We start from the raw sequence: 20,565 nt of genomic DNA on the forward strand, positions 1-20,565 counted from the left end.
GTTCCAGTAACTATGGCAACTTGGTCTGGTCTTGGTCTGCGTCTTGGTTCTGTTTTATTTTCTGGTCTTGGTCTTGGACTTGGTCTGGGTTTTAGTCCGGGTCTTGGTTCGGGTCTTGGTCTGGGTCTTGGTTCAGGTTTGGGTCTTGGTTCTGGTCTGGGTCTTGGTATTTGTTCGGGTCTTTTCTGGGTCTTGGTCCAAGTCTTGGTTTGGGCCTTGGTTCCGGTCATAGTTTGGGTCTTGGTCCAGGTATTTTCTGGGTCTTGGTTTTTGGTCTTGGTTGGGGTCTAGGTCTTGGCCTGGAGTTGATCTAGGTCTTGAGTTTTGATTTGGGTTTTGGTTCGGGTAACTGTGGCAACATGGCCTGGTCTTGATTTGGTCCTGGTGTTGGTCTGGTCTGGTCTTGATCTGATCCTGGTGTTGGTCTGGTCTGGTCTTGATCTCATCCTGGTGTTAGTCTAGTCCTGGTCTAGAAGAAAAAGCGATGAAAATGTGGCAAAAATGTGATGAAAACCCAACAAAAAAGTGATGTAAATTTTTTTTTGAAAAAGTGACGACAACATGAGAAAAAAGATCAATTTAGATGAGTTTTGTAGGTCTTAGCTTTCAAATGAAGCATTACGGGTGGAAGCGGGGGTTAAGAGGTTAAACATAAAAAAAAAGTAATGCTGTTTGCAGAAGACAATGTATGGCCAAGATCACTGCAGTTTGTGGAGACGGCAGCCAGCAAATGCATGCTGGGTAATCAAACGAACAGAGCGGCGTAGTGGTGGTGGTGGGGGGTGGGGGGGTCAGGGGGACGGGGGGGGAGAGTAAATAGACATTGTGGCTTACAGGGGCAATACTAACCACGTCCCGTGATGAGTCAAGGGCGTCAATAAGAGCAGATGAGACCGCTGGCTAAGGTGGAATCCTACTGTCGTGTTATATCAATCAGGCGGAGTATTGGTCGAGCTTCGGTGCTCAAAGTGCGGAGCGGGTCCCTCTGGTGGTTCGCAGGGTCTCCAAGGTTTGTCTTGAAGTCAGTCTCAGCTCTGGTTCTGATGACGCTGAAATCTGAAGTCCTCATTTAGCCCTGGTCTGGCTCATGCATGGCTGATAATGTGTTGAAACTTCTTCTTCTTCTTCTGCTCCTTCTTCTTCTTCTGCTGCTTCTTCTTTTCTTCATCTTCTTCTGCTCCTTCTTCTGCTTCTTCTTTTTCTTCTTCTTCTTCTGCTGCTTCTTCTGCTCCTTCTTCTTCTTCTTTTTCTTCTTCTTCTTCTTTTTCTTCTTCTTCTTCTGCTCCTTCTTCTGCTTCTTCTTTTCTTCCTCTTCTTCTTCTGCTCCTTCATCTGCTTCTTCTTTTTCTTCTTCTTCTTCTTCTTCTGCTCCTCCTCCTTCTTCTTCTTTTTCTTCTTTTGCTTCTTCTGCTCCTTCTGCTTCTTCTTCTGCTTCTTCTGGTCCTTCTGCTTCTTCTTCTTCTTCTTCTGCTCCTTCTTCTGCTGCTTCTTCTGCTCCCTCTTCTGCTTCTTCTTCTTTTTCTTCTTCTACTTCCTCTTGTCCTTCTTCTTCTTCTTCTGCTTCTTTTTCTTCTTCTGCTTCTTCTTCTTCTGCTTCTTCTGCTTCTTCTTCTTCTGCGTCATCTTCTGCTTCTTCTTAATTATTTGAGAAAAAACTGCGATATTCAATAACTGTCTTGAACATTGCGATATCAATATTATAGTAATATCTCACCAAACAAGTGAGACAGTATTTTCCATTAAAGACCAAAACAAGGGTCAACATATATAAGTTAAAGGCCCGATACCTGATTTCACAAACAATGCAAGAGGAAGGTGAGACAAACTAGCTTGTATAATGTATCATGTATAATGGAAACTATCCATTAGTTGTTAGAGTTATTATATAGTAACAAAAAAATCAGGTTTAGTGGCTTTAAGTTACAACCATGGAGTGAATTTTGCAAACATTTTCTCACAGTCACCCAATATTGAGATTGATTTGAGTTTTATTCTTGAAAGGACATCTTTGTCAAATGCTTAGATGCATGATTGTCCATGGACTAATGTAATATGTAAGTCTCCATTGTTGTTGACCCAAAGATCTCGGCCTAAAGACACCGTTCTGATCGGTCTCACTCTGTTTGTCAGGCTAAAGCAGTCTCTCATGTTTAACACGTTACCAGTGACTTCTGCGAAGCTCGAAGCATTCCCTCAAATGAACTGCAGCTCTGGGAAAAGTCCCAGATTTGAATATCAAAACTTATCACAAATCAATCTTAATTTCACCAGCGCAAGAAAATTGTGAATGAGTGTGAAAAATTGCTCCGAGGGTGGATTTATTAGTGGAACATTCTGAAATTGTAGAAAAATATGCGGACGTCTGAGTGGAGCCTTGTTCTTTCTACTAATTTGTCAAGTGACCGTTGGCATGCGGCAGGATCCCAGTGCTTCCTATTTGTAATGGACTCAACACAGTCCGGTATTGTCCGGTCTATCAGGCCCCGCTCAGACCTTGGTTTTCAATACGGTGAAAAATGGCGGCGGTGTTGTGTCTGCCCTGACCCTCTCTGTGCCGTTATTAACATCACAGTTATATCAATTATACATAGGTGATTCCGCTGCTCTGATCCACCGCGTTGGTGCATTCATGTCTTTGTCGAGTGCCATGCATCAATATTTCACCAGCTGCTGTTTGTTGAAAGGCTGAGGGGCTGGAAAGGCCACCTGGGCTGCAGCTCGCTCTGTGCCAACACGTCACCGTCTCTGTGCTGAGTGAATGGTACGCTGGATATTTATAAAGGAACTACATGTACAAATGGTTTGATCGCCTCTATATATGCTCTCTATCCATGAGCCACACTGCTGGGCTTTTGCAGAGTTCACTTTATTTTAAACTACACTCATCTCTTTGAGTTGCTTTCTCTTACACTGCAAAAAGTAATCTTGAAATAAAGTGATTTTGTCCTTGATTTGAGAGTCTAATTTCAAGAAATCTGTCCAGGTCCGTGGTGCAAGGTACTTACACTTAAGTGCAGTGATTTCTTTCATCTTAATTTAAAATATCTTGCCCCCATGGACAGATTTCTTGAAATTAGACTCTCAAATCAAGGATAAACTTCAATTATTTCAAAATTACTGTTTGCAGTGTAGCACTACGTTTAAGCCACATCACTAAACATTTCACCGAATAAACTGGATTAGCTTTTATTTCATTACAGATATTTTTTGTGTTGAGAAATAGCTAATAGCAGCTCACCTCTCCCAAGACCGGACTGTAAGGTTCACAGGAGCGGGACGTCTCCATGGAGATGTTGAGTAAAGGCAGCCAAATATGAGATTTAAATACTGACTGCATTTTCATCCAAGTCCATACTTTCCCACTGCAGAAACAGCTTCTTCTGTGTCTGTATTCTGTGTCATTAGGAGCATGTTTTGCACGGCCGGTAACTGTATAATCCAAAATGTTACACAAAGTGCCTTTAAATGCACCAGGTATGTATGAGCATTTTTGTGCAAAAAAAGAAGAAGGTGATTTTAATGCATATTTGACCTTTCAGTGACACAGCGGATGCTTGGGTAGTTAGCATAGCCCCTTTACTTTCCATCCCAGTGGCCTTTAGGACACTCCATTGTTTTTTAGGTTTTTACTGCAGAGTTAACCATATCCATGGTTACGTATGCACTCCATTACAAAAACCTGCCAAAAATACTGAAAAACCTGGATATGGATCCTGAAGCATCATTGGAGCCACCGGGATGGAAAGCGTCGGCGCCAAGCTAATCATCTTTTTTTTTTAAATGAAAAGTTGCACCTTTAAAGAGACTAGATGCAAGTTGGTCATTATATGCTCACTACTGCCACCTCACTGTCTTACACGTAACTGCAGGTTCTATATTAAGCACTCGGACCCGGAGTAAGAACTTTTTGAGTGACAGTGCAGGATTTTAGAGGCAGTTGTGTTGAACAGGTCTGGGCTCATTCTACACATTAGGACATGGCTGGAACATGTAGGATGAGGAAAATACATAATTTTAACGTTTTTAAACTCCGTATAGTCCCTTTAAGAACTTGTTTTTCTTCTTGAGGTCAAATACATTCAGTTCTGTTGTTTCTATATTGTAAAAGCACATGTTGGACCTGCATCCAGTTATGATGCCCTTTTATCAATCGGGAACCAGCAGGTTGCTTGTTCTTGTTGTTGACAGTATTTCTCACTGAAAGCTGAAACGTGCCTCTCCCCTGTGAAGAATTTGGACGTTAGAAACAGTGTCAGGAAAGCGAGGAATGAGTTTGAACCACAACTAACAATTCTTCCATGAAAACCAAAACTCCTCCACACAGTTTTCCTCACGTCATCGCAGTAGGTTTTCACTGCGTCTCGTCTGTATCGGCTTGTTATTTACAAGTGTCCCAGAGCCCGGGGTTATTTCGGTGCTCGGGGCGTCCGGCGTTTATGCCCCGCCCCGCGCTCCCGTGTGCGTGTGCGAAATAGAGCTGTTAGGTGCGGGGTCAGGGGTCACGGGAGGTGTGTGCCACTGTGGGGGGCAGAGTATGCGCTCGGTGATCGTCGGCAACAAGTCCACACTGGTCGCCTTCTATGTCTCTGTCTCAAATGATTTCTGCTTTTAACACCACGCTCTACAGCAGGGGTCGGCAGGTTTGCTCGGTGGAGGGCCGGTTTTCATATACACTGTAAGAATGTCCATCTTAAATTAGATAAATTACTTAACCCCTGAACCGAGCACATTTTCTCCAGTTTGGCTTTACCCCAGTCCGAAAGCTTCTGGAAAAAAGCGGTGAAAATAGCAACAAAACTGAGACAAAAACAATGATGGAAATGTGACAAAAAAGTGAGAAAACATTGACAAATAAAGTGACCAAAAATTGATGAAATAGTGGCAAAAATGTCACAAGAAATTGACAAAAATGGAAGAAAAAATGACAATAATGTGACAAAAAAAATGACAAAAATGTGACAAAATGTGACCAAAAAAACAAACAAAAAATTGATGCAAAATTACAAAAATGTGATAAAAAATTGACAAAAAAGAAAAAAAAAATTGACAAAAAAATGACAAAAAAGTTACAAAACACCCAACAAAAAAATGATGGAAAAAAGATCCTCTCGGTGCAGGCGGGAGTTAAGAGGTTAAAATCACTTAAATAAAGTTTTTTTTTATGTATATTTGAGTCGGTTTGAACTCATCTAAGATCAGATAAAAATGCTAATGCTAATGGAACAAATAGAAATCCCACTGGAAATCAGAAAAATTAACTTTTACTGTAAACAAGTATTTATCATTCACTTGAAATTATACAAAATAATCTGAATTAAGAAAAAACTTGTGCTTGTTCCATTGGCAAGAATAGGTTTAATCTGCTCTGAGGCCTGACCAAATCTACTCCAACTTTAGATTTAATCTCTTAATTCAAGTATATTTAAGTCATTTCTACCTATTCTTTTAGGATCATGGCATAAAGGGTGCTCTGCCAAGACATTTTAAGGAATTGACAGTTTTTTTTACATTTCTAGACTACTTTAACAGGCATTTGATCTCTGATTTGGGTCATAATATTTCTCAAAATCATCTCGAGGGCCAGAGTTTGGTGATGGAGGGCCGGTTTTGACCCCCGGGCCTGACGTTGCCTACCCCTGCTCTACAGTAAGCTCCTCAAATGGTGCTGCATATAGAAAAAATGTCATTATAACCGTCTTAAAATGGAGTGGAAATCACAATTTGATTGGTTGTAGTCGGACAGGCTGATAGGCTGTACAAGATCTCGTCTCCATTGGGTCTTTTCATTCATAAAACCAGCTGCTAACCCTGTAATTCAGACCTCTCTAAAGTGGAAAACTTGCCATTACATTTCCTTTCCTCTACCAAAATCCCCTCTTACTTGAAATTAGGGCTGAAGAATTAACCACAACTGAACCTTTAATTACGTTAACATTTGCATCCGCTGAAATACAAAACGCCCCGGGACATGTTTGTTGGTTATAAAGGCCCCTCATAGTTCGTCTGTCAAGCGCATTTTCAGCTCTACCCAAGAATAAAGGCACCCAAAGACTGTAAACAAAAGAGACAAACCAAAAACCAACAGCACCAGACGGCTCAAAACCATTGCATAAATCATCGAAGCAGGATTTGTATTCCAATTTCTCAGAGTCTCCGGGGCTATAGATTTCAGTTTAGTGCCACAGACGAGGCAGCAGTAAATCTCGAGTTTACAAAGAGGAGATACATCGGGACATGGTGCGCATCTCGTCCGGGACAATGGACCTGTATGTGTTTAGACAAAGACGCCAGTGTAAGAGCTGCAACATGCTTCGCTGTTGACCTTCTGCCTGGTCATAAAAAAAGCCAGATAGTGCCGCATCTGTTCCTCGTATAATAACGTGCCAATATCTAAAGTGTAAGGAGCGGGTTTATGTGTAATGTGTGCGGGTCGGCAGGCGATGGTTTGCACCTTTATGCAGACATTTTGTTTTCTTGTGCTTTTGTCATTTATTCCATTTTGAGCCTCTTAACCCCCTTCAATCGAGCGCGGTTTCTCCAGAAATAGCGTCGAGATCGAGACGTGAGTGAGGATGAAAACGCAACAAAAAAAAATCGATGAAAAGGCAACAATGGACAATGACAAAAATGCAGCAAAACAGGCATCAAAAAAGCAACAAAAAACAGGCAACGAAAACGTGAAAAACTAAAAAAAAGCAGCAAAAAAAGCAACAAAACAAGCGAAGGAGAAACGCAGGAAAAACAGGCATAAAAAGCAGCAAAAAAGCAGCAAAAAAAGAAACAAAACAAGCGACAATAACAGCAAAAGACACAGGAAAACAGGCATAAAAAAGCAGCAAAACAGGCTTAAAAAAGCAACAATAAAAAACGCAACAAAACAGGCAACAAAAACGTGAAAAACTCAAAAAAGCAGCACAGAAAAGCAACAAAACAAGTGAAGGAGAAACGCAGGAAAAACAGGCATAAAAAGCAGCAAAAAAGCAGCAAAAAAAGAAACAAAACAAGCGACAATAACAGCAAAAAACGCAGGAAAACAGGCAGAAAACAGCAACAACAAAACAGGCAACAAAAACGTGAAAAACCCCAAAAAGCAGCACAAAAAAGCAACAAAACAAGTGACAAAAACGTAGCAAAAATGCAGCCAACAAGCACACAAAAGCAGCAAAACAGTCCTTAAAAAAGCAGCAATAAAGAAGCAAAACAAGCGACAACAACAGCAAAAAACCGCAGGAAAACAGGCATAAAAAAGCAGCAAAACAGGCATGATTAAAGCCGCAAAGAAGCAGCAGAAATGTGGCAAAAATGCGACAAAAGCACAGCAAAACAGGCATCGAAAAAGTAACAAAAAGGCAACTAAACAAAAAAGAGAAAACCTCAAAAATGCATAGAGTTGGACTGGATGGAACTGTTCTCGTAAGTCCTGCCCAACTCTAATTTCCAACTAATTTCTTGCTTTATCATTACTATTTGCTTTTGATTAGACCTGGCTTAGCCCTGATTTAGTCCTGGTTTCGATCTTATTTACAGCCCTGGCTTGTTCCAGGCTTATCTCTGGCAACATCCTATTATAGTTCTGGTTTAGACCTGATTTTAGTCAAGTTTAAGCCTTTTTCTCATGCCTGTCCTGTCTTTACGAGCTCAAAATGTCCTGTTTTGGTCCTGTCTTTTCCCTGTTTTATCTCTGCTCCGCCCCCCCCCTCTCACCCCCCCCTCACCGCAGTTAAACGAGGTCTGCTTTATCATTACACCTTGTTGGACTAATCTAATTTGCAATGCGCACCGATTGCAATTTAAGATGGTAATCGCGGATCCATAATGCATCGCGTTTGGCAGAGAGAGCACTCCCCGCACCCAGATCGATGGAGAGGTGGTCGGACAGTGCGAGAGATGTTTTCATTAAGCTTCATACACGACGAGGGAAAGGAGACGGGCAGATAGGACGCAGGACAGACAGACAGAGAGAGAAGGGAATGGGAAGGAAGGATGTCCAGCCCGGCCGTGTTCATAACCACCACCATCATGAGTCACTCACACTTCTCATTTCCCAAGTGATTCAACATCCTCAGACTTGTTTTATTCGGGAGTTAAACCTTGGGCTTGCGTGCCCGGTCAACGCCGGAGGGGAAGTGTGCGCATCAGGTGGAGAACGGAGCTGTACGTGGTTAAATAAAGGACAGAGATGTGGGGAAATGTAGCTGGATGCAACTTGTTTGTAATATCATTCTAGAAAATAACACTTTTCAATCTGTGCTGTTGCAATATACAGCTTTAACCTCTTAACCCTTTTCTTCAGGTCTTAGCTTTCAAATGAGGCGTTACACTGGCCTATAGGCTGCGAGCTCCAGTCAAGAAAATGTTTAGAGTTGGGTAACGCCGAACAGGAGACAATGTGTTCGGCTGAAGTAGTACTAAGTAACTCATGCCCCTAGAGGCAATAAGAGCAACTGAAGGTGTCGTTGCACGTTTTATTTTACTCATTAATTGTCCGTGAGAGTAAATACTACAGTGACAGCAAAGATAAAGGGAGAGAGGGATATTGTACATCCAATTACACAATGGAGATAAAAGAAAAATCACTCAAACTTGGCTGTAAATACTGTTTAAGTGGCGCTAGCCCGCAGTTAGCTTTGCCTGTTAGCCTGTTAGCTTCTTCTTTGTGATTCTGTGAGACACCAGGGGGAGTTGAAAGACCCCCCCAAACATCCCATTAACACTTGTGTTACCCACAGAGGGACTACGGAAAGTATTTATTAAGGCAAACAAGTTACCAACAAGTTATAAAATATTCTGACACGCTTTTTTTACTCATATGATCAACACAACTGAACCAGAAATGTAGAAAAGTTTGCGGCTGTCGCTAAAATGTCCAACAAGTTTCATAACAACAGCTTGGCCGCTGCATGATGATAAACAGCCAAACGATAATATTCAGTAAGTCGACTGCGGGTTTCTCAAAATTTGGGCTACACTCGAGACAAGACAAGGGAAACAAGTTTCTTTTTCCACAAGTCGTATAATTAGAACAGAATCGATGCATTGTTACTCATTCCATTGTTTTAGATTTTGCTGTTTATCGATTTTGCTATGTTGAAGGCATTCATGGCCAATTTGCCTCCGGTTTGTGTCAGAGAAATAACAATGGTGTTCGAGAGGATAGATGAAGAATAGGCAAGAGTCTGGATGTCTTATACAGGAGAGGTTTATTCACCATCGGTGCGGGACCCGGAGACATGAACTCGAGATTGTGCTAGTCCTACCATTCAAGTCTGTCTATGCTTCCACAGAAAAGGGATAAATACCCTCTCAGAGTGTACGCAGGCAAACATTCAGTGGCTGAGAGTCTGAGCAACACAGTCAAGGCTATGACAGAGATATTACGACTCTACAGCTTGGCCCAGTATGATAAATAGCGATTTAATGTTATCCTCTAACACTTTCTATGTGGAGTTTGCATGTTCTCCTTGTGTAATAACATAATCTTATCAGCCAAACCTTACCACTACTATTACTACTACAGTATATTGACATTCCCCACTAGCTCACTGCTCTGGCCTTACTTGCAACATCTTTATTTGACACTGTACTCCTCCTCTTTACACTTGCTCCCACTCCCACCGCCGCTGCTGCCGCCTCTGCCTCTGCTGCTGCTGCTTAGGGAAAAGTGCAGCGTCAGGGTCCGCGGAGGGCAAGCTCAAATCATCCTGACAGCTAAACCTCCTAGTCCCTGCTTCCTAGCCGCTCGCCTCCTCCTCCCCCCTGCCTTCGCTCCGTGCCACCTTTCCTCGTCCAATCACCTCGCACGGATCCAGCGCCAATCCCTCCGCTCAATAGGTCTCATCAATCATCTTTGATCTGCTCCGCCTTGTCTCTGTTCAGCGGCTTTTAGCCCCGATCGGCCTCCGTGTAAGGCGCTCCGGCAAATCACATGGGAGCTTAGCAATCGGTAAAGGTAGAAGAATACAGGGGAGCAGCGACGTTTTAGATAAATAGTCAATCAATACTATATAAATGACGTATTAATACTCTAACATCAAGGTGAAAATGTTAAAGTCCTATATTCGTTTTAAAGCTTCTTAGTTGCAAATTTGATCAATGAAATGATTTTGGTTTGTACATTTTGTCTTGACCAAAGCTTTCATTGACGAAACGAGACACTTCTGCCAATAACTATTGTGCTTTAATCTGTCTGTCAAAAGCTTTGTACAACCTGTCAACCTTCATCCCAATTTCCAATGCTCATTTCCAATACTTATCGGCCTAAATCCATGAGTTTTCATTGATTAAAACTATCACATTTAACAATTTAGCAAAAAGCATTTCCTAAAAGAGGGCTGAACGATATTGAATTAACGTGCGATATTTGATACAGCTGCAATACTGCGATGACGATATTATTACGATATTTCACCAAACCAAACCAGCAAATAAAGTCAAAAGAAGACTTAAAGGAACAGGCCACCGTTTTTGCATACTGAGATATGTGCCCAGTCACAGGAATCAGGGACACAAGTCGGTTCTGGGGCATTTTGAGATTTTCACAGATTGTTAAAGTGTGGTCTCCAAGCTTTCCGACAATGTGAGACACCGGGAAATTCTCACCTCTCTCTGCTGCTCGAGTGACAATACATCTCATTTAGGTAAGCCATATCCACTCCCCCCGGAAAGCACAGGGGGAAGAAAAGGCAAAAAGCAAGAAAAATGTGCCATCAAAGAAAAAAAAAAAAGGTTTGCAAACAGTTAATATATAAATAAATGTCACTTGCATAAATTCACTTCCCATAGAGCCTACACCACTACAGCAGCTAGCAACACAATGTTCTTATCTGAGCTTAGAAGAGTTGATGCGTTCCTGTCTGGTCTTTGTGCGTGCCCTCAGTCGCGCAAAACAACCAAAGATGTTGTTAGCATTTGGCCTCTCCCAGCGTATTACTATGGCACCAAACAGGTTGGAGTTTGAAGTGACCACGCTCTTCCACGGGCACAAAGACTGGACAGTTACGCATCAACTCGTCTAAGCTCAGGTAAGAACATATCTCAGTATGGAAAAACGTTGGCCTGTTCCTTTAAGGCTGCTGCACACATTTGGTATAACACTGTTCTGTCCTGAGTGTTGTGTATTCGACTACCAGCTCTCACAATTTTTGCTGAATGTCACCCTGAGCCGTCATAGAGGCCGTCCATCTTTGAAAACCACCGACTTTTTGTGAAAACTCCCATTTGGATACGACATGAAAGACATGCAAACTTTGTTCTGTTCTTTTCCGCACAAAAAGAAGCTCTCGCTATGATGGAGTCTTGACTAAAAGCCATCCAACATGCACCACTGTACCCTAATCACACAGTGGACTGTCTTCTAGTTTTTGATCCTTCCATCTGCAATGAACCAGTGCCTTAGCGAATGCCAAATTATTATTCCGCAGTTCCCAGGCAGACGGCCAACGCTCTCTCTCTCTCTGCCTCTCGCTCTTCATATCGAAACCCATCTATCTATCTCTGTGTAACATTCACACGCCATGGACCTCATACGTGCAGTGGCGGAGAGCACGTACAGGCACTTCTTTTCCACGCTCCTATGGCTCACCACAGTGGCACAGTGAGTTAAGGAGAGATTGATATGACCGGGAAGCCGGCGTACACGATAATGGTTTCACTAATGATTTAGACCTTGTCTTTGTACTCTGCCTCAATCAATCACGAGACTCCTGCCTCTCTCCAAAAGCGCTGGCGGCGGAGGTGGTGGTGGTGGTGGTGGTGCTGTGCTTTTTTTTTTGCCATTTCCTCAGTGAAAAAAAAAAAAAAAACGGCGCGTGAGTGAAATTTAGAGCGATCATTATCAGAAGCAAAGAAAGCAGAAAGTACAAATGATCCAAAAAAGAAAAAAAAGAGCAAAACGGGCGGGTTTTGTGCAGTAGCTTGGAAACAAAATAGAGAATTGACACCACTGACCGTGTTAAAGCTGTTTATGTGTTGTATTTACTAATGCTGTGTAGCGACAGTGAGTCTATATGGTTCTTGGTTCAGTCCCAGCTCAGACAAGGGCAGCATCTCCTTGGGGAAGAAGACTCCTCGCACTTCTTGCCTGTATAAGCGCACAGCCTGTGAGCGATTGGAGAGGCCGTTGGTGCAACTTGGCATCATTGTCGCTCTACCCTCAGAAGTAACTTATCACCCCAGAGTGTGAACGAACAAATGACGCCATAGAAAGCAACTTTGGGAGTCTTTAGAGCGCTATAGAAGCCTGATGCATTAGAACAGTGGGATCATCATCATCATATGGATTCACAAACGTCTGAACGAGTCTTCTGAGTCATTTAAGCGGCATGCAAATATACATTAAATCTCGCACAAGCCCGACAAAACAGCAGACGCGCACTTGTGTACATCTTTCCTAGTCAAAACAACTCATATTTGGACTATTATGGTCAAATTGAGACATTTAAAGTAATTTAGTTAGTTATTTTTGCAGTGTGCATGATACAAATTAAAAAGAAATAGCCTTTCATGGAATAAATCAACATTATAGTTCTGTTTTGTGTGTCTATATGACAAATATTTTAGTGTAGGTATAGAAAATGTGTCGTTCAGGTAACCAAATATCGTTTAAGTATCGATATCATTTTTTCTTTTAAAGGTAGCCCCTAACACTGACTGTAGGAGATGGCAACTTCTATAGCCTATAAATACCTACATGGCAACTTATCCCAGGGCTAAATACCTCTTGGATTCAATAGAGTCCCATGTTGACTTTTTGTAGCAGTCACACAGGTAAGTGAGGCGGGAGTCTCTGGCACAACAACAGCCTGCCAGAGTCATTTTATTCTCCTCATGGATGCACTCTTATGATCCCAAAAAAAGGACAATTGTGATGGCTGCAGATTACAGCATTTCCTTAATATTTTCCGAATGCCGTTTGTTTAAAGGAATAGGCCACTGTTTTTCCATACTGATATGTTCTTACCTGAGCTTAGATGAGTTGATACGTACCTGTCTGGTCTCTGTGCCCGTGGAAGAGCGTGGGAGCTTCCAACTTCACCTCCGTTTGAAGCTATAGGAATACATTGGGAGAGGCCAAATGCTAGCAACATCTTTGGTCGTTTTGCGTGACTGAGGGCACGCACAAAGACCAGACAGGTACGCATCAACTCGTCTAAACTCATGTAAGAACATATCTCATGTAAAAACGGTGGCCTGTTCCTTTAACCTCTGAACTCCCGCCTGAACCGAGAGCATTTTCTCCAGTTCAGCTTTACCCAAATCCTGTAGGCCCGTGTAACACCTCATTTGAAAGCTAAGACCTACAAAACTAAATTGATCTTTTTCCTCACATCATCAGATTTTTTTTCATCACTTTTTCGATTTTTTTGTGTGTCCATTTTTGGTCACTTTTTTGTCACTTTTTCGTCAAATTATTTGCATTTTTTTGGCAAATTCGTATCACTTTTTTGTCCATATTTTGTCACTTTTTCGTCCATTTTTTCTCAATTTTTTCACATTTTCATCCTTGTTTTCGTCTCCGTTTTTTGTTGCTTTTTTCCTGAAGCTTTTGGATTGGGGTAAAGCTGGAGAAAATGTGCTCGGTTCAGGTGGGAGTTAAGGGGCTAAACCTCTCCAGGTCAGAACCCAAAATCCTGTTCAGGAGCACCTAGCTGGAGGATTCACCTATTGTGCATGTTTTAACCCAACACCAACAACCTTTTTAAGGCACTTTCCCCACCTTTATTTTGGAAGTGCCGATGTTTGCCGGTTACTCTGGCAGCAAATACAGTAGAAGTCATTGTGTCCCACGCAGCGAGAGAGAGAAACGCGCTGTTCCCTGTGTTCTCAGTAAAAAAAAAGGCTGAAGGATTAAAGAGAGTTTTATATGAGTGCACCTGGAGCTACGACGCACAAAGCACTTTTGTACTGGAGGAATATATGTCCCAATCGCTCCAGATCCACAGGAGCCAAACTCTGATACACTCCACGACTGTGTGAAGTCACTACCAATGCCTTTTTTTTCCAGGTTCATGTTTAAGTTTTACATCACCTGCTGGTTCTGAGCGATACTGGACGCTCTTTGTCTATGTCGAATTTTGTATTTTTGTATTGTGTCATGTATAGCAGGGGTCGGCAAGTGTGCTTGGCGGAGGGCCGATTTTCATCATTGTGAAAAGACCTGCCAAATTTAGCCAACAGTAAAGCACCATTTTCTACAAATGCCAGCGTTGTTTGTGCATGAGTAGAACTGGGTACCGTTAAACGATACCAGTCTGGTACAGGGGAAAAGAGTTTAGGTTTTACCGGTGTCTTTGATGATGTTGATGCTGTTGCCCCTGGTTGTTTCAGCTCAAACAAAAATGATTTGTTTTCCCCATTTTAACATTTTAACCCCTTAACTCCCACCCGAACCGAGCACATTTTCTCCAGTTTGGCAAAAAATGGATTAAAAATGGACGAAAAAATGACAAAAATGTGACAAAATGTGACAAAAAACGGACAAAAATGTGATAAAAAAAAGTGACAAAAATTGACGAAAAAATGACAAAAAAGTTGCAAAAATGAGTTGAATACTCAACAAAAAAATGTTGGAAAAAAATATCTGATGACGTGAGAAAAAAGATCCTCTCGATTCAGGCGGGAGTTAGGAGGTTAACCATTTCCCTGGCCCTAACCTTAATTTGTGTCATGATATCTCACATTTTCACAGCAGACTGTCCCTCCTGAGCATACGATCTAGCACTAGCACCAGTTTGGACTTTCTGCATGATAGACAGTTAGAGAGGATGGCACGAAGCATCGCAAAAGACTCAGAGCATCCTTTGCACTCAGAGTTTCGATTGCTTCCGTCTGGACGTCGGTTTTTGATGCCAATGAGCCACACAAACTGTTTTAAGAAAAGCTTTGTTCCCGCTGCCCTTTCCTTTATGAACAAGTCGGGATCAAATTGCCCCTGACACAGGTTTTTTATCTTTGTTACTGTCAAGTGGCTTAAATTTCAGTTGTTTTTGTACCAAAGGCACATCCTGTTAGTATGTGGAGCACTTACAAGTTTTGTATTTTATATGTGTGATGTTTTATCTTTGTAAAATGTGTTTTAATGTGTCAACTAGTTCTCAGAATTGCAAAACGAATTTACCCACGGGTACAGATAAATTAACCTAAGCTAACCTAACCCTGACGTTGCCTACCCCTGATGTATAGTATCAGTCTTGCAGCTACGTGGCCTTTATAGCGGCAACATTTCTCCATCTCATACTTCCGAAGTGAAAAGAAATTGCAGTCCCGTCGTGATCCTACAGTGCTTGAAGTTTTGTCGTGATGCGGTGTGACAGTCGCCTCCGGACACCGAGGTACAGAAACAGACGGAGAGATGATAGAGGAGAGGGAAGCGCGGCCATGACGGGCCGTGTGGGCATTTAGCAGGTGCCTGTACGTTTGCGTTAAGATCAATGGGAGCTGGAGCAGGGAGAGGTTTATTCGCTCGGACACGCAGAGCCACAGTATCTACTGACCTGCAGACGCTGGGATCACAGGAGAGGGAGGTTTCGAAAAAAGTCTAAGAAATGTCCTATAATGTATAATAGGGGTGTAAACTCATTTCGCAAGCCATGTGTTTATTCTTGTGTTCCTGAAACGTTTAATCTATTGTTAGTATTTAAGGGCGCAGTTGGAAAGGCCTGATAACAGATCTCATTAAAATACCATATAATTGATACAGAGATACAACGTCACGCTCGAGCGTCTAAAAACAAACCCCAAAAGTTATACAATTTGTTTTGCGCAGATGCCTATTTCAAAACACGGCCCGTTTTGGACCCGTTTGATTATTCCGCTTCCCCTCAAAAGCATGAGATAATGGAAAAAGGAAACAAACAGTTCGGTGGCGTCTGTGCGGTTCATTGAAAAATAATTATACTTTGTCTAAACATCATTTCGGAGCTTGAGCCTCCACTCTTCCTCCAGTTAATCACCAGCTTGATATTGTTTGACCGAGAAAAGCTGTTTTTTTTTTTTTTAATACAGCGGACAGGCCATCACAAATAAACGGAGGGAGAAGATCGTGTCCTATTTTGGTTTGGTTTTGAGAACTTTAATAGCTGTGCAAATGCTAAGTTCCCAGAAAGACAGACCAGGGCTAAAGTTATGGCAAAGAAGTGGTGAAAAGCTAGTCATTAGAAGATGAGTTGGAGATTGTTTGGCTCTCTTTTGAAATCTTTGTAAATGGAAAATCTGTGAATGGAAAAAGCACTTTATTACCAAGGACTGTCTCGGTTTACATCATAATGATTAGTTGGAACGCCCCCTGCAGGCATCAGTGGGCATTGTTTGTCTTGGATGGAAAGTACAGGCTTTAATGTAGCTAACAGCATGCTAACAAAACAATAATGAATGAAAACAATTGTACAGACCTGCTCCGATTGGATGTTGCGATGGTTCATGGGCTTTGAATTGGGGAGGACTTCTGATCTATTACACAACAAAACCCAGGAAATGTAGGCTGGAGCGCTTCATCGTTTTTTGCCTGTGCCTTTCTGCGTTAGACACTGTTTTGCTGGATGCTTTTGTACGTCTTTGCCGTGTTTTTGTGGAGGTTCCGCAGATTGTTTTTACTGCAAAGAGTCCATAATGGTCCTGAACAGTGTATGAGCTGTAAGACATTTGAGACCTACACATTTTATTCTTTATTCTTTATTCTTTATTCTTTATTAGGATCCCCATTAGTGCCCACAAGTGGTTGCTAGTCTTCCTGGGGTCCTGACACAAAATCAAATTACAAACCAGTTAAAATAGAATGCATGAATGTACACATGAACACATTTCATATAATCATGCAACCTTATAGGACACATATAACACACAGTGACTAAGCTCACAAGTACTGAGCTAATTGACCTTTTACTTTCAGCTTAAAGTGTGGTTTACTCTTAGTATTTCTGATATTAAAAGGAAACGAGTTCCAGGCGTTTGCTCCTCATACAGAACAGTTCTTTTCATTGAGTTACTTTTGGGTCTGGGTCTGTTTGTCCATCACAACTTTGTGCATGAACATGAGGAGACTGGCCTGTAGTTTAGCCTCAACCGTTAACCAAGACAGTCTCCTGTGCATCTCACGGACATTAGTGCGGAAAGGACAGTGAAGCACAACTCAAGCTGCTCTGTTCTGAGCAATTTGAAGTCTCTGAAGATGCTTTTGTGTAGCATTGGACCACACTATAGGGCAGTAATGTAGGTGAGACAATACTATGCTTTGGACAACAGTTTTCAGAACAGGAGTTGGGCAGTAAGCAGAACATTTCTTTGCCATAGCTATACCTTTGCCCACACATTTCTTCTTCGGAAACACTGAAGAGGCACCAAGAGCCCCCCACACCTGCAGCACAGTGGAGGCGTCGCAAGAGGCGCTACAGAGAAATAAGAGAAACACAAGGAGGTATACGGGCAAGACACACAGATGACTTCTACTAGTGTTCTGGCTAAGGGACGTTCACTGGAGAATAAAACAGATTGACTGCTCTTCCCAGAAAAGGGTGAAAGACTGTTGTGGAACGGAGGGAGCTGCACAAGAGGAAGGAGGTGAAGGAGCTGATCAGTGCAGGACACCACGCTCTGAAACACCGGAAAAACCCAGGAGGCAGCCAGCCAGGTTTCCTCCGGGTGCTACGGTTTCCCCCGACCTCCAAAAACATGGTCAGGTCGGCCCACAGTACCAGCGTGGCTCAGTCGCAGCAGCTCAGGACTAACACCTGAACACTGTTTCGTTGCACAGGTGTCCAATGGCAAATAAAGCACTTACAGCATTAGAGGAAGCGTCATAATTAGTCAGTATTACTAAAACCTGAATGAATGAAGCAAAAACACCACTCCCGGTATGTTTTTGAAGAGGAAATGGGGCAATAAGGTCGTTCAAAGCAAAAAAAAAAGCTGATTCTGTAGGATTTGTGTCAAGAAAATCAGGAAAAGATAAGTCCCCCCATCAGGCCAATACAAATATTGATTTAATACTGCATACAACAATGAATCTTAATCATTTGAAATCATCGTGCCTAGCTTCGAAAAACGAAACACTGTTCTGCCGCTGCTCCCCATTCAATGCGCTCAGCCCGGGCATTTCTGCAGCTATAGGCAGCTTTGAACCCGGGAGGCGGTGCGATCAAAGCCTGTCTGAACTGCTGTACTGTGTCGCTGAGTTAGAACAACACGGTGACACATTAACACCCTTCACCCTGCTGCGTTTGTGTGGCTGTGTGTGTGTGAGTGTGTGAGTCTGCTGTAACAGGGGGCGCCCGGAGGTCAGAAATGTGCAGGTGTGGGCACTAACAGAAGAGGAGGAGAGGGAGTTCATATATGGGCAAAGTTAAAGTAAAAGGAATCCAGTGTTTTTCCTTGTTTTGTTGCTTTATATAGTAATTAAAAAGCAGGGAGTGTGCAGTATGATGCGCAGGGATTTGTTGGTGTCGACGTGACAGGAAATTCCACTTTGTAAAACCGAAAGTTGGAAAGCGTGAGTCCAATTCATGCGTGCGAAGGATCAGGATGTTCGGAAGGACTTGTGGGGTGGCTATTGTTTTAACCTCTTCCCTTTGACACTGTGTGAGAACACAGATCTACCTCTTCTCAACTTTCACTTCAGGTAAATAATTGACAAAAGCTGACTCTATTTCCAAAGATTCTAAGTTTATTCCAGTTTATAATAGGGCTGTGCAATTAATCGAAATTCAATTACGATTTCGATTATTACACTAAACGATTAAAAAAATTAGCATAATCAAAAAGTTTTTTTTATTTTATTTTTTCAATTTTCCCCCCCAATTTTTTCCATTTTTTTTTTCAATTTTTTTTTTAAATTTTTTTTATTTTTATTTAATTTTTTTTTTTCTTGCATTATTTCACGGCGCTGGGATTATTTTCCCTTCACATTTCACCTGCCATGGCTCATGCTTTTTGCATAATAAAAACAAACCGCGCTGTGTGATGATGTCATCAGGCCGCGCTGCTCAGTTTGCTTGCGCAGGTGTGAGGGCTGGCCAGCAGGGGGCGGGTGTGAAACAGAGACCTCTCCTTAATCGAGGCAAGCTTGGAATCATTTGTACTATTATGACTGTTCAGAAAACAGAAAATATTCAGCGTAGTTTTTTTTCATTAATAAATATATCAATAAAATAAGGACTTTTTTTTAAAGGCTACAAATAATCGTTTGAATAATCGTGTATTCAATTATGACTAAAATAATCGTGATTATAATTTTTTTCAATAATCGAGCAGCCCTAGTTTATAGGCTATGCAGTTCGAAAAACCTTGAGTCTGAATTATTTCAAAGTTGCTCCTATGGCAAAAATCTTCTAGTTCTGACGATGTTTAATCTCAGTCCTGTGAATGTACTATTAACTGGACTACACAATTTAGCGAAGTTTGTATTTTAGAATATATTGACCGATCAACATGCTAAGCTTCAAAGGCTTTTCTTTTTTTTTTTTTGGTTTGGCCCTATAGCTTCTTTTTTTTTCTCGTTCATTTCTGAGTGCAAATATGTGGGTTAGCCAAATTTCTCCTCGCTGCGGAGCCCATGGCAGTTTCCAGTGATTGGTGAATTCTGTGAGTGGAGCAGATTTGGGATTAACCAGTTTGTTAGCAGCCCGTATTCCTCCCACACATGAGCAGACTCCAGCGCCAACCTCAAAGTCCTCCCCGATAGATCCATCTGAGTGCACAGCCTCGAGCTTTACACTGAAAAAAACCCACAGCAATAAAATGGCTTGTTAATGTTTGGAGGTGTTTGGATCAGCGGTGCTCAACTTTGAGGTCAACTGGCAGTAACACAGTCTGATCAATCGAGCAGTTTAGTCATATTTCTACCTTAGTTTTGGTTTCAGATTTTAAAAAAAGACCAAACTCTCCCTTTGCGATGCTTATTTATGATGCTTTGTCTGCTAGTGAGCTGGAGATTTCCTGGAAAGACTCTTACAACAGCGCTGCCTTATCTTTCATATGCATGTTTGTTAATATATTTGGTATCCACTGCTCTAATCCAAATTGGTAATTTACTTTCTGGGAGACAGTCGTGGCCATAGCAGCAGCTAAAGACGGGAGAAATTAAAAAACTTTCCTCACGTTTTCTGAAAAAACAACTTTTTTTTGTGAGGATTTTTTAATATCTATTCTCTAGCCCGATTTATTGAGCTTTGAACGGCAAATAAAAGCAGAATTTGCTGATTTTTTTCACATGGGGTAAATTTAACCTGGGAGATTAAATTCAGCATCAATTACCTCCAGCCAATCAGCGCCCTCGGTTCTGTTTTCAAGCCTCCAGCATCCATGGCTTGTTCGCTTCCCGGCTGTGCTGCGACCCACCTCCACCCCTTCATGTATCAACGCCGGGGTCTGATCGCCAAAAATATGCATGTCAACTAATCTGACTAATCACTGCTTTTGTTTAAAGAGACTAGATGCAAGTTGGTCATTTTATACTCACTACTGCCACCTCAGGTCTTACGCGTAACTGCAGTCTCTATATTAAACTCGTGCATGACGGCACTTCGGGCCCGAATTAAGACCTTTTTGAGTGACGGTGATTTGAGAGGCAGTTGT

At 42.0% G+C, this 20,565-nt stretch overlaps 1 protein-coding gene across 2 annotated transcripts in view; it reads left to right on the forward strand.

The window, feature by feature from the left end:
- Positions 1–20,565, forward strand: part of LOC306968102 (neuropilin-2-like) — a 205,034-nt gene that overhangs the window by 26,252 nt on the left and 158,217 nt on the right. The gene's annotated exons all lie outside the window — the stretch shown is intronic.

This window comes from Gobius niger (assembly GCF_951799975.1).
Source record: "Gobius niger genome assembly, chromosome: 9".
In the NCBI taxonomy this organism is placed as follows: Eukaryota; Metazoa; Chordata; class Actinopteri; order Gobiiformes; family Gobiidae; genus Gobius; species Gobius niger.